Source organism: Chrysochloris asiatica, unplaced genomic scaffold (genome assembly GCF_000296735.1).
Source record: "Chrysochloris asiatica unplaced genomic scaffold, ChrAsi1.0 scaffold00277, whole genome shotgun sequence".
In the NCBI taxonomy this organism is placed as follows: domain Eukaryota; kingdom Metazoa; phylum Chordata; class Mammalia; order Afrosoricida; family Chrysochloridae; genus Chrysochloris; species Chrysochloris asiatica.
This window is the reverse complement of record NW_006408795.1, coordinates 1,364,164-1,375,830: the sequence shown is the minus strand read 5'-3', so window position 1 is coordinate 1,375,830 and position 11,667 is coordinate 1,364,164.

Genomic DNA, 11,667 nt, shown 5'->3' with positions numbered 1-11,667 from the left:
GTACATGGATGAACCCAACTCTAATATAAATCAGTGATCTTATCTGTAGAAGTACTTTGTTTGACCTTTATAATGTTTTATAAACATATGAATTTGAATATTTTCCATGGAACACGGGCTCTTGAGTTCCCCACAGATCTTGCCACATTCTGTTGTCTTATACCCTGGCTGTTTCACCCATTTCCCTTTCCTGCCTTGCTTCTTTAAGCACTTGAACCACCAAAGCAGTATAAACACAGTCCTTTTGGAGCACAACAGAAGCAGCATACTTTTGGCCAGACATGGGAGGAGCAGGCAAAAGGGCACTTTGTGAGAAGAATAGAGAGATCAAGGTACTAAGATACAGAAATTAAAATACTGTGAGCATCAGTCTGGAAGCAGTGTGGTGTTGCCATGTGAGAATCTGGGGATAATCTGGGGTGATGTTGTAGGATAAGCACTGGACCGCAAAGTCGGTTTGAACCCCAAGGTTGGCTTTTCAAACTCACCAGCTACTCCTTGGAAACCTATAAAGGGTTGCTATGAGTCAGAACTGACTAGACGGCACTTAACAAACAACAACATAATGTCACTGTGTGTTGGAATAAGTTCAGTGGCAATCATTTTGGGTTTTAGAAGGCATGCCAAAGTATTACTGTGGAAGCAATGTCATATCTTGTAAATATTTCAATAATATTGGATTAGACCATACACAGTCTTGTCAATTTGGCATATATCATACAATTTGTAAGATGATCTTGAGTTAATGGCAGATGTCCATTTTTATTTCATGCAATTTTTCGACTGTTGTTGTTGTTAATTACTGTGGAGTTGGTTCCGACTCACAGTGACCTTGTACAGGGTTTCTGAGGCTGCAAATCTTTATGGGAGCAGAAAGCCTCATCTTTCTCCTACAGAACAGCTGGTAGTTTCGAACTGCCGACCTTGAGGTTAGCAGCCCAATTCGTAACCACTTCGCTACTGGAGCCCCTTGTCTAGACACACAAAAATAGATGGTGGGTCACTTTTGTCTCACTTCCTGTTTTTTTGTGATGAAGTTTCATCGGAACACAGTCATGCTTATTTATTTATATATTGTCTGTAATAGCTTTCAAACTATAATGGTAGGGTTGAGTAGTTTTGACAGAAACTGTAAGGCCCACAAAGTCTACAGTACTTATTATCTAGCTCTTTACAGAAAAAAATTCCCAATCCCTGATCTAGAACCATCTAGATACAAGGAGTTCAGGGCTGGTAAGGAAATTTCCTGGAGTCAGGGACTTAGGCTTCTTTTGCCTTATGAAAAGTCAGTCATCCACCATCATCTGGAGTTTGATCCACCATTCCAGAAGTAATGACCTCATGGTGTATGTCTTCCACTGTGACCACAGCTAAAGCAGCAGATGGAGAGAAGAAAACATGAGAGAGAATGGCACAATTTTCCCTTCAAGGCCATGGTCTTTCTATTTGTATAGAACCCATGTAAACAGTGTGTGGTTCATGCTCACCAGCCGCTCCTCAGAAACCCTATAGAGGGTCACTATGAGTTGGAACTGATTCTGTGGCACTTAACAACAAGTGGTGTAAATCGTTAAGAAGTTGGCTGCTAACCATAAGGCTGGTAGTTTAAGTCTACACAGGAAAATCAGCCATTGGAAAACCTTATGGGCACAGTTCTACTCAGACATACAAAGGATTAGTATGAAATGTAATTGACTGCGCAGCAGCCATTTTGGTTGTTGTTGTTATTATCCTAGAAGACGGCGAGAACCGGTGCTGGAACTCTGCAGGCAGACCAGAACTACATCTCTCAGCACCAAGGAGATATCCTATTTTCCTTGTTTTTGCTTATGCCACAAAGCCTATGAAGTGGTGGAACGATGAAATGCTTTAGAGTCAAAAAACCTAGACTAGAATCCCAGCTTCCCCGCTTTGCAACTCTCTTTGGGTAAGCCAAGTAACTTCTTCAAACTCTACTTCCTCACTTGTAAAATAGGGACAATAAATTTGCCTACTTATCTTAGAGAGTTATTGTGGCTTAAATGAAACAGGCTAAGTGAAAAATATTATTGAAATGGCAGAAGTGATTATTATGTTCATGTGATAGGAAAATCTAGCTATGCAGTTTCTTATTCTGTTTCAGATGATGGGTTTTCTTGTCTCTTTTAGTGGTTAGAGACTTCCTAGCTGAGAGTGAGCATGACTGGAACAGGGGAGACATGTAAGGCACACTTGATTTCATATGATCACACTTCTGGTGCTGGGGGTCCTTTCCTGTGACCAGGTTCTTTGTCAGTCTTTACTCACCTGGTTCAAACCATCACCTAGGTTCAGAACACCCCCTTGTCTGCTTATTTATGTCATTGTCAACTCCTATATTTTTTTCAAGTCCTTTATCTGAGCTTGTCCCACTGTCTGTCTATTCTACTGCTGACCCTTAGAACACAGGTAACTCTCCCAGATGTGGGTCATTGTCCTACACTTGTTGTACATGTTGTTGTTGTTAAGTGCCTTAGAGTCTGTTTCAGCTTACAGTAACACTATATAGGGTTTCCAAGTAGTGACTGGTGGGTTTGAATGGTTGACATTGGGATTAGCAGCCTAGTGCTTATCCAAAAGTGCCACACCAGGGCTTATCCATGTTTCTGTCATTGTTTAAGTGCTGTTGAGTCAGTCCAACTCATAGCAACCCTTTATAGGGTTTCCAAGGAGCGCTGGTAGATGTGAACTGCCGACCTTGTGGTTTAAACTGATCTTGCGGTCCAGTGCTTTATCCTACAGCGCCACACCAGGGCATCATATTTTTTGTTAACCTCTTTAAATATAAGGAATCAATGCTTTTGTGAAATAGGCTATATAGAATTCATATCATCTTTTTGCTTTTTAACTTTTCATTATTAATTTAGTGAAGGTTTACAGACAAGCTTATCAGTTTTACAGTCAACAAATCATACACTTTGTTTCTTCTCAATGATTGCAATCCCCTCCATGGAACAACAGTCACCTACTTCCTCCCTGTGGCTCCTATTTGCCTTCCACCCACCTTCCCATCTCTTCTCTCCATTGTCCTTGGATGCATGCTGCCCTTTGATTCTGAATGATTGATGGCTCCCCCACTCATAGTGAGCATGTCTTACTAGTGTTGTTGTTCCCCTATATACCTATTTACTGCTTGGCTGAAAGTTGTTCCCCCTATATACCTATCTACTGCTTAGCTGAAAAAGGGTAGGTTCCTTTACAAACCTGAAGGTTGATCGAGGGCCACAGTTTCAGGTTCTTCTTGTCTCTTTCTGACCAGTAAGCCCAGTCTTTTTTAAAAAAAAATAGTTTTGAGTTTTATTTCACACACTGTGCTGCTCTATCCTGGATCTTCTAATGTGATCCCTTTCAGAGCCGTTGGAAGTGGTGGCCGGGCACCATCTAGTTCTTTGGTCTCAGGGTGGAGACTGATGTTCACATGTTCCGTTGGTCTGTTGGACTCATTGATTCCAAGCATCTTCAATTCTCATCACTCTTCTTACTTCTGCACATGGAGAGGCCAATAACTTCACCTTAAACAGCCACTCATGAGCTTTTAATATGATACTACTCACCAAAGTAGGATGTAGAACTTTGTCTTTGTGAACAGCCAATTGACTGTGGTATCCCTTAAGACTGGTCCTGAGCCCCCAGGCTTAGGTTCCTATCATCATTTAAAATTTTTTCTTTTATTATTAAATTTGAGAGGCGGGATGGTTTCCTTTTGATTACATTTTCCACGGTGCTGATGGAAGCCTCAAGTGCTTGTGAGTGTTCAAGACCTCCTACTTCTGTACACGCTGTGACTCTGGCAGGACTGTCTTTACCATTTCCTAGATCCCGAGCTAACAACTGTGGCTAAGCTACTTGTCATATTTTGCTTTCTTGACTATACAAAGGAGGGATAAAGAACTTACATTCTTTGAAAATTAGCACAAATGAAAGAATTTCACCAGGTAACTTGCAAAACAGAATTATGAAAATAGGTAATAAACAAAGCAAGAAAAAACCAGTCTCTACAGTTTTTCTACAGAAAAAAAACTATAGAGTCTATTTATAGGGAGCACAGTGGCTCTGTAGGACAAGCGCTGGACTGATAGCCATAAAGTTGATGGTTCAAGCCCACCAGCAGCTCCTCAGGAGAAACATGAGGCTTCCTGATTCCACAAAGATTTACAGCCTCAGAAAGCCTATACAGGGTCACTACGAGTCAGAACTGACTCAACAGCACTTAACAATGATAATACCATAATTCTTCTAGCACATGATCTAAGCTAACAAGTGCCTGGTTAATATTTTCATCCTGGTTCATAGCCTATTAGTAATTAAGAAGTCTTTCTCAAATTGTTCAGAGTTATCATAAAATCAATAGATAAAAGTATCTCTCTAATCTCAGTTATTCTTGTTGTACCCCAGTCTAGTAGAATGCATCTGTGGTCCCTTAGTTTCTGCAATGACTTGTTACAAGTACCTGGAGGCCTACAATCACTCACAATCGAGAAAGAAGAGTAAAACAGTCCAGAAGTCAAAGAGCATTTTCTTAAATTCTAATAGACTGTATAATTACCCACTCATTTCGTAATAATACTTCGTAATAGGGAAGAAAGAAACACTACAATGTGAATACATATACTTACACACACAACTACATTTACATGATGGTACATTAAAAAAAAAAATATATGTATATATATATACATAAGGAGCTCTGGTAGCGTAGTGGTTACGAATCGGGCTGCGAACCTTAAGGTCAGCAGTTCGAAACTACCAGCTGCTCCGCGGGAGAAAGATGAGGCTTTCTACTCCCGTAAGGATTTACACCCTCGGAAACCCTGTACAGGGTCGCTATGGGTCGGAACCGACTCGAAGGCACTTAACAATAACAACAACATATATATACATATACATATATATATATTTTTTGCTACAAGTGTTCAAGATCATGTATGCATGGGTTTATTCCAAACAAAATACGTTTAAACATGTCTCTGTGATCAAGGATGGCTGCAGAGAAGTTCTCTCTGGAATGCACTTGTCTAAGTCTCATTAGAGTGCCTTCAAAAAAATCAAAATAGTGTTTTCCAAGAGGATCTGTTGGGCCAATTCAATTCAAGGCAGAGATATAAGCTCAGAAGTTTATGGAGACTGTTTTATTGAAGTCTAAAGGGGTAATCTTGATGGATTTTCTTGAAGGACATAGGAAGACATGAGGGATTACTAGGAAGAGGTTTGAAGAAAATCGAAAACTACACTGGTGAGAAAAAGGCCGGGAAATTTGTGTGGAGAAAAGTTTTCCTTCTTGACAATGCTACTATTTATTCTTTGAGGATACAGGGACTGTCCTATGTGGATTTCATTGAGAACCCATCCTATCCTCTCTTTAACCCTGATCTTGCCCCTTTAGACTTCTTTTTGTTACCAAATTCAAAGAACGTTAAAAAGGAACACAATTTGAGTCCTTCAAAGATGGCAAAAATACATTTTTGATGTGGTGTAAATTGAAGAGCGCAGAATTCTTCGAGGAAGGGTTGTTATTGTCAGTGGTGGTTATGTGCTGTGGAGTCAGTTCTGACTCATAGCGACCCTGTACAGGGTTTCCGAGGTTGTAAATCTTTACGGGAGCAGAAAGCCTCATCTTTCTCCCATGGAACAGCTGGTAGTTTTGAACCGCTGACTTTGAGGTTCACAGCCCGATTCATAACCACTACGCTACCAGAGCTCCTTTGAGGAAGGGTTAGAGAAGTGGAAACACCACCTTCAGAAGTGTATAGACCTAGATGGAGGCGATGTCGAGAAACAATAGCGTCACATCTTGATATTTTAAATGTCTATGATTTTGTATCAATATTTTAAAATTTATCCTCATATATGATCTATTAACACTCAGCACTGACCCCAAACTAGCTTGTCAAAGCATTCCTTGTAAACAAATGCAATCCTCTCCTCGGAAGAATTCTGTGAGAGAGTCTTCCCTGCTATTCTAAGTGTTTTCTTTTTCTTGCATGTCACAACGAAAACTTTGTGTCTAAAGTCTCTTTCAATATAAGTGTCTGGAATCACTCGTGGACCTGGACAGTCAGGTTATTCTATTTGTTTTACATGAATTTTGACCATCTTGACCTCTTTGATATACTTAGAGTAGCCAGCATAATTTTTGGAATGTCAGCAAATACTAGGGAATCATTTGCATTTCCATTTGGTTACTCTTACAATTTTATATATGTCCTTAATTAAACAGCTTCTTGTCAAAGTCAGCTGCAAGCATTTGACAGCTGTTCAGCTATTGAAGTGTAGTCTTTGTGATATGTGGACTTGTTACATAAGCCCATTTCATTTGGAAAATTTTAAGATTTATTCTGAGATATTTGGGAATTTCTACTATCTTTAATTTTATTCTCTGGTATGTAACAGGCAGTCATTTGCATTCCCAATAACTTTTTACTTCAAAACATCACACTAAAGGTGATGGTGAGGTTGTGTGCCTTAGAGTCAGCTCTGACTTATAGCAACCCTGTATAGTTTCTGAGTCTGTAAATCTTTATGGAAACAGAAAACCTCATTTTTCTCCAGTGGAGCGGCTAGTAGATACAAATGCTGACCTTGTGGTTAGCAGCTCACCTGACTCAACAAGAACAGTAAGGAGCTCTGGTAGTGTAGTATAGTGTGCCAGAGTCAGTATAGAGTTTCTGAGACCATAAACTTTTAAGGGAACAGAAAGTCTCATCTTTCTCCTGTGGAGTGGCTGGTAGACCTTGCAGTTAGCAGTTCTGCTCATAACCTACTATGCTTGTATGCTGTCTCTGTAGGATAAACACTGGACAAGTCTTCATCACCTCCTCCATCTACATATGTCAGGAAAAGCCTTTAGTCTGATATCTGACCTCTGGACCTGAAACCAGCTCACCTCTACAATTGTGTGAGACTTTTCCATGTATAAACATTTTTCACTCTCTCTCTATATATAGATATAGATCTACAGCTCTATCTAGAGATCTCTATCTGTCTATCAATCATTGTTGTTAAGTGCTGTCAAGTCGATTCCAAGGAGTGATTGGTGAGCTTGAACCGCTGACCTTGCAGTTCAAATAGACTTTGTATTCTAGCACATGAACTCACAGTGCTACCCCAGGACTCCTATAGATCTGTAGTATAGTAGACTATGAGCTGGACTGCTAACTGCAAGGCCTACCAGCTGCTCCACGGGAGAAAGATGAGGCTCTCTGCTCCCTTAAAGATTTAAAGATTTTCAGCCTCATAAATGGACTCAAGCATGGCAGCAATAGTGAGGCTGGCCCAGGATCAGGCAGTGTTTCATTCTGCTGTGCATAATAAGGTCACTATGAGTCAGTACCGACTTGATGGCACCTAACTACAACAACAAAGAGAGAGAGACAGAGAGGTTTACATCTAGGAAATGACTCACACTGTTTTAGAGGCAAGCAAGTTCCAAGTCCATGGGCCAGACAGAAGTCAGGCTGAAGGTTTCTCCTGATTCATGTAGTAGCAGGTGCTGATGAACCCAAGATTAGTAGGTCAGATGAAAGGCTAAAGGCTGAAAAGATGAATGAATCCAAGGTCAGCAGGTAAGATGACAGGCTACTGACAACTCCTAGAATCAGCAGGCAATATAGGAGACCACTGGCTGGGTTCAAAGACTTGAAGATCAGGTGGCAAGCCTGATTCAGGATCCATCACCAGCACAATGCAAGCAAGCATTTTCCTGAGACTCCAATATATTGGAAGCTACCCACACCCCTGAGGAAACTTCCTTTCAACTGACTGATTGCTTATAGCAGATTTCATCATGGAATTGATTACATGTTAGATCTCATCATGGGGGATTACTACACCTTAGCTGCAAAATTACCGAGAATTCTGACCAGAGTTAACAAGAAATCTTAACTATCACAGACATCATACTAGTTACAGTAGAAGGTCAGTAAAAAAAAGGAAGCCCTAAATGAATTGCCATAGGCTACAGCAGGCTCAGACATAGCCAGTATTGTGAAGATGGAACAGCAGTGGGCAGTGTTTCATCCTGTTGTAAATGAGGTGGCCAAGAGTTGGAACAAACTCCATGGCACCTAATAACACCAACAACAGCAGATGCCATGGAGTCAGCAAGGGCAAAAATTACTAAGGCCACAGCTTTCACACGCTCATCATCTTGCCTTTCTGATGTAAAGAAATGAATTACTAGCAGTCTCTTTTTGTATTCATTCTATTGGCAGAAACAGTGCTGGGAATAGCACTACCAGTTTCTCAGGTCCTGTACTTTCAGGGGGCATACTGGTGTGGCATTCACTGTAGGAGAAGCACTGAACTGGTAACAGCAAGGTCAGACATTCACATCTACCAGCCGCTCCTGGGAAACCCTATACAAGGTCGTTATGAGTTGGAACCCAGGTGTAAAGTGTAAGAAACCATTCAAAAAACCTTAAATTTGCGAACAATTTTAAGAAATACCCTGGAAAGAGGGACCCACAGGAGAAAAAACAAAAACAAAACCCTCTTGTATAACTTAGAAAAATGAATAAAAGGAAAAAAAAATATGGCAGAATCTGGCAAATTGTTTCTTTTATAAACTGCTCCTCATTTACCACAATAGCAGACAGAATCATTTGTATTTATTTTGCTTCCAATTTATATGCAAAATAGTTAATGATGAATTGATTGCAATTTTATTACAGTTGAGTCTCTATAAAGACCTCTTAATAATGGTGGCCATCAAAGTTTAGCACTATTTAAGTGTGAGAAGTAGATGATAAAGGATCTGGAAAAATCATATCATTTCCCACTATTTACATAGCAATGATGGAATCAAATGATTAGTAGTGTTTCTACTTACTATCCTAATTTTTTTCTGGTTAACAAAAGTCCTTGTTCAGCTGTTTTATAATAAATTGTCTATGGAAATGATTTTTCTCCCCTGCAGAGTTTAGGTATACCCTAATCTATTATTTTTGGGTTCTTGTTAAGTGCTGTTGATTCAATTCTTACTTACATAGACCCTGTATAGGGTTTTCCAGGAGCAGCTGGTGGGTTTGAACTGCCAGCCTCCACAACCACCACGTCCACTAGCCCCAGCTCCAACAGTTCCCCCCCGCCCCCCACCGCCATTGAAGATCTCTCCATGTGGTCCACATGCCCTTGAAGAGAGTCCTTTTTATTAAGGTAATCTTAAGGAAGCTTTGTTGCTGTTGTTAGGTTCTGTCAAGGCCATTCCGACTCATAATGACCCTTTGCATGACAGAACGAAGCACTGCCAGTTCCTACACCATCCTCATAATTGTTGTCATGCTTTAGCCCATTGTTACAGCCACTGTGTTAATTCATCTTTTGGCAAGTGTTCCTCTCTTTCGTTGACCCTCCACTTTACCAAGCATGATGTCCATCTCCAGGTACAGGTCCCTTGTAGTGTGTCCCAAGAATGAGAGAAAAAGTCTTGTCATCCTGGCTTCAAAGGAGCATTCTGACTGCACTTTTTTCCAAGACAGGTTTGTTTGTTTTTCTGTCAGTCCATGGTACTTTCAATAGTCTTTGCCATCATCATAATTCAAATGCACTGATTCTTCTGCTGTCTTTCTTATTTATTGTCCAACTTTAGCCTGATTATGAGGTGATTAAAATGACCATGGCTTGGGTCAGAAACCTCTTAGTCCTCAAAGTGACAGCTTTGCTCTTCAACACTTTAAGAGCTTCTCCAAAGTAGACCTTAGATAGGGATTTGGATATCATTAGTGTATTTGGGTCACCACTCATCTGTCAGTTTGTCATATTGTGGTGGTTTGTATGTTGCTGTGATGCTGGAAGCTATGCCACTGGTATTTTAACTACCAGCAGGGTCACCTATGGTGGACAGGTTTCAATAGAGCTTCCAGACTAAGACAGACTAGGAAGAAGGAGAGGCAGACCACTTCTGAATGGTTAGCATCTGAAAACCTTATGAATAACTGCAGAACTTTGTCAGATATAGTACAGGAAGATCAATTCCTCACGCTGGTACAAAATAAAAATGACACTGGAGAAGAGTTACCTACTCATATCAGAGTTTACCATAATGATGTGGATGGAGTAAAGCTTTTGGGACCTTCGTTTGCAGATAGTGCATGTGATACTTAGAGTTTTGTCTCAACTTGACAGGGCCATGATTCCCAGTGGCTTGGCAGTTGAGATGTGATTACTCCCAAGGTCAGCCCTAACATGTTGTTGTTGTTAAATGTCATCAAGTTGGTTCCATAGTGACCCTGTATAGGGTTTCCAAGGAGTGGCTGGTGAGCTTGAACCACCAACCTGGTGATTCAATACAACTTTGCAATCCAGCACATTAACCCACAGTGTCACATCAGGGCACCTAATATAGGTGTCTTGTTGTTAAATGCTGTTGAGTTGATTCCAACCCATAGTGACCCTGTATAGGGTTTCCAAGGAGAAACTGGTGAGCTTGAACCACCAACATTGTAGTTCAAATGACTTTGCAGTCTGACGCATTAGCCCACAGTGCCACATCAGGACTCCTAATACAGGTGTAGTTAACTCTGTAATGATTGGCTACGAGCAGCAATTAATTGAAAGGATGTTTCCTTGGCTTCTTCCCAAAATAATGGGATCGCTTTCTTCTTCTGCTGGGATCTGGAACTCTACAACTGTCAGCCATTTCCTTAATATAAACTTCTCTTTATACACAGACATATATAAGTTTCACTGGTTTTTCTTCTCTAGAAAAGCCAGCCAAGACAGTGCACAACTCAAAATAAGGGAAAACAGTTGCAAACATCCATTAATAATTAGAATGTGGGATGTACATAGTATGAGTCTAGGAAAATTGGAGGTAGTCAAAAACGAAATGGAATGCATAAAGATCAATATCCTAGGTATTGTTGTTGCTCTTGTTAGGTGCCATTGCGTTGGTACTGACCCATAGTGACCCTATACACAACAGAACGAAACACTGCCTGATCCTGGGCCAGCTTCACTACTGTTCCCACACTTGAGTCCATTGATGCTGCCACTTGGTCAATCCATCTTGTTGGGGGTCTTCCTCTTTTTCGCTGAACATCCACCTTACCAAACATGATATCCTTCTCTAGCAACTGGTCCCTCCTGACAATATGTCTGAAGTATGAGAGACAAAGTTTGGCCATCTTAGCCTCCAAGAAGCACTCTGGCTGTACTTCTTCCAAAACGGAATCTATTGGTTCTTTTGTCAGTCCATGGCACTTTCAGTATTCTCCTCCAACACCATAACTCAAAAGCATCAATTCTTCTACAGTCTTCCTTATTCACTGTCCAGCTTTCGCATGCTGGGGTCAGGCACACCTTAGTCCTCAAGCTGACATCTTTGCTCTTCAACACTTTAAAAGGTCTTGTGAGTTAATTAAATGTGTGACCAAGTATAGCAGGCTAATTTTTAAGTTGATAATTTTGTAGGGCCCACTATAAAATAATGTTATAAATTTTGGCAGAAAAAAAGTTCCCCACCCCAGTCCGAGACTGTAACCTTGCCAAAGGCAAAAATCCTTTCCAACACCTATGTGTTTCTTCCATCTTCTGCCACATTTCTTGGCAAACAGAGGTTGCCTAATTACCATTAGTTACTCAATGGAGTGACTGATTAATTAAAATCAACAACAAAAATGTTTTGGAGTCCTGGTGTGGCGCTGTGGGCTA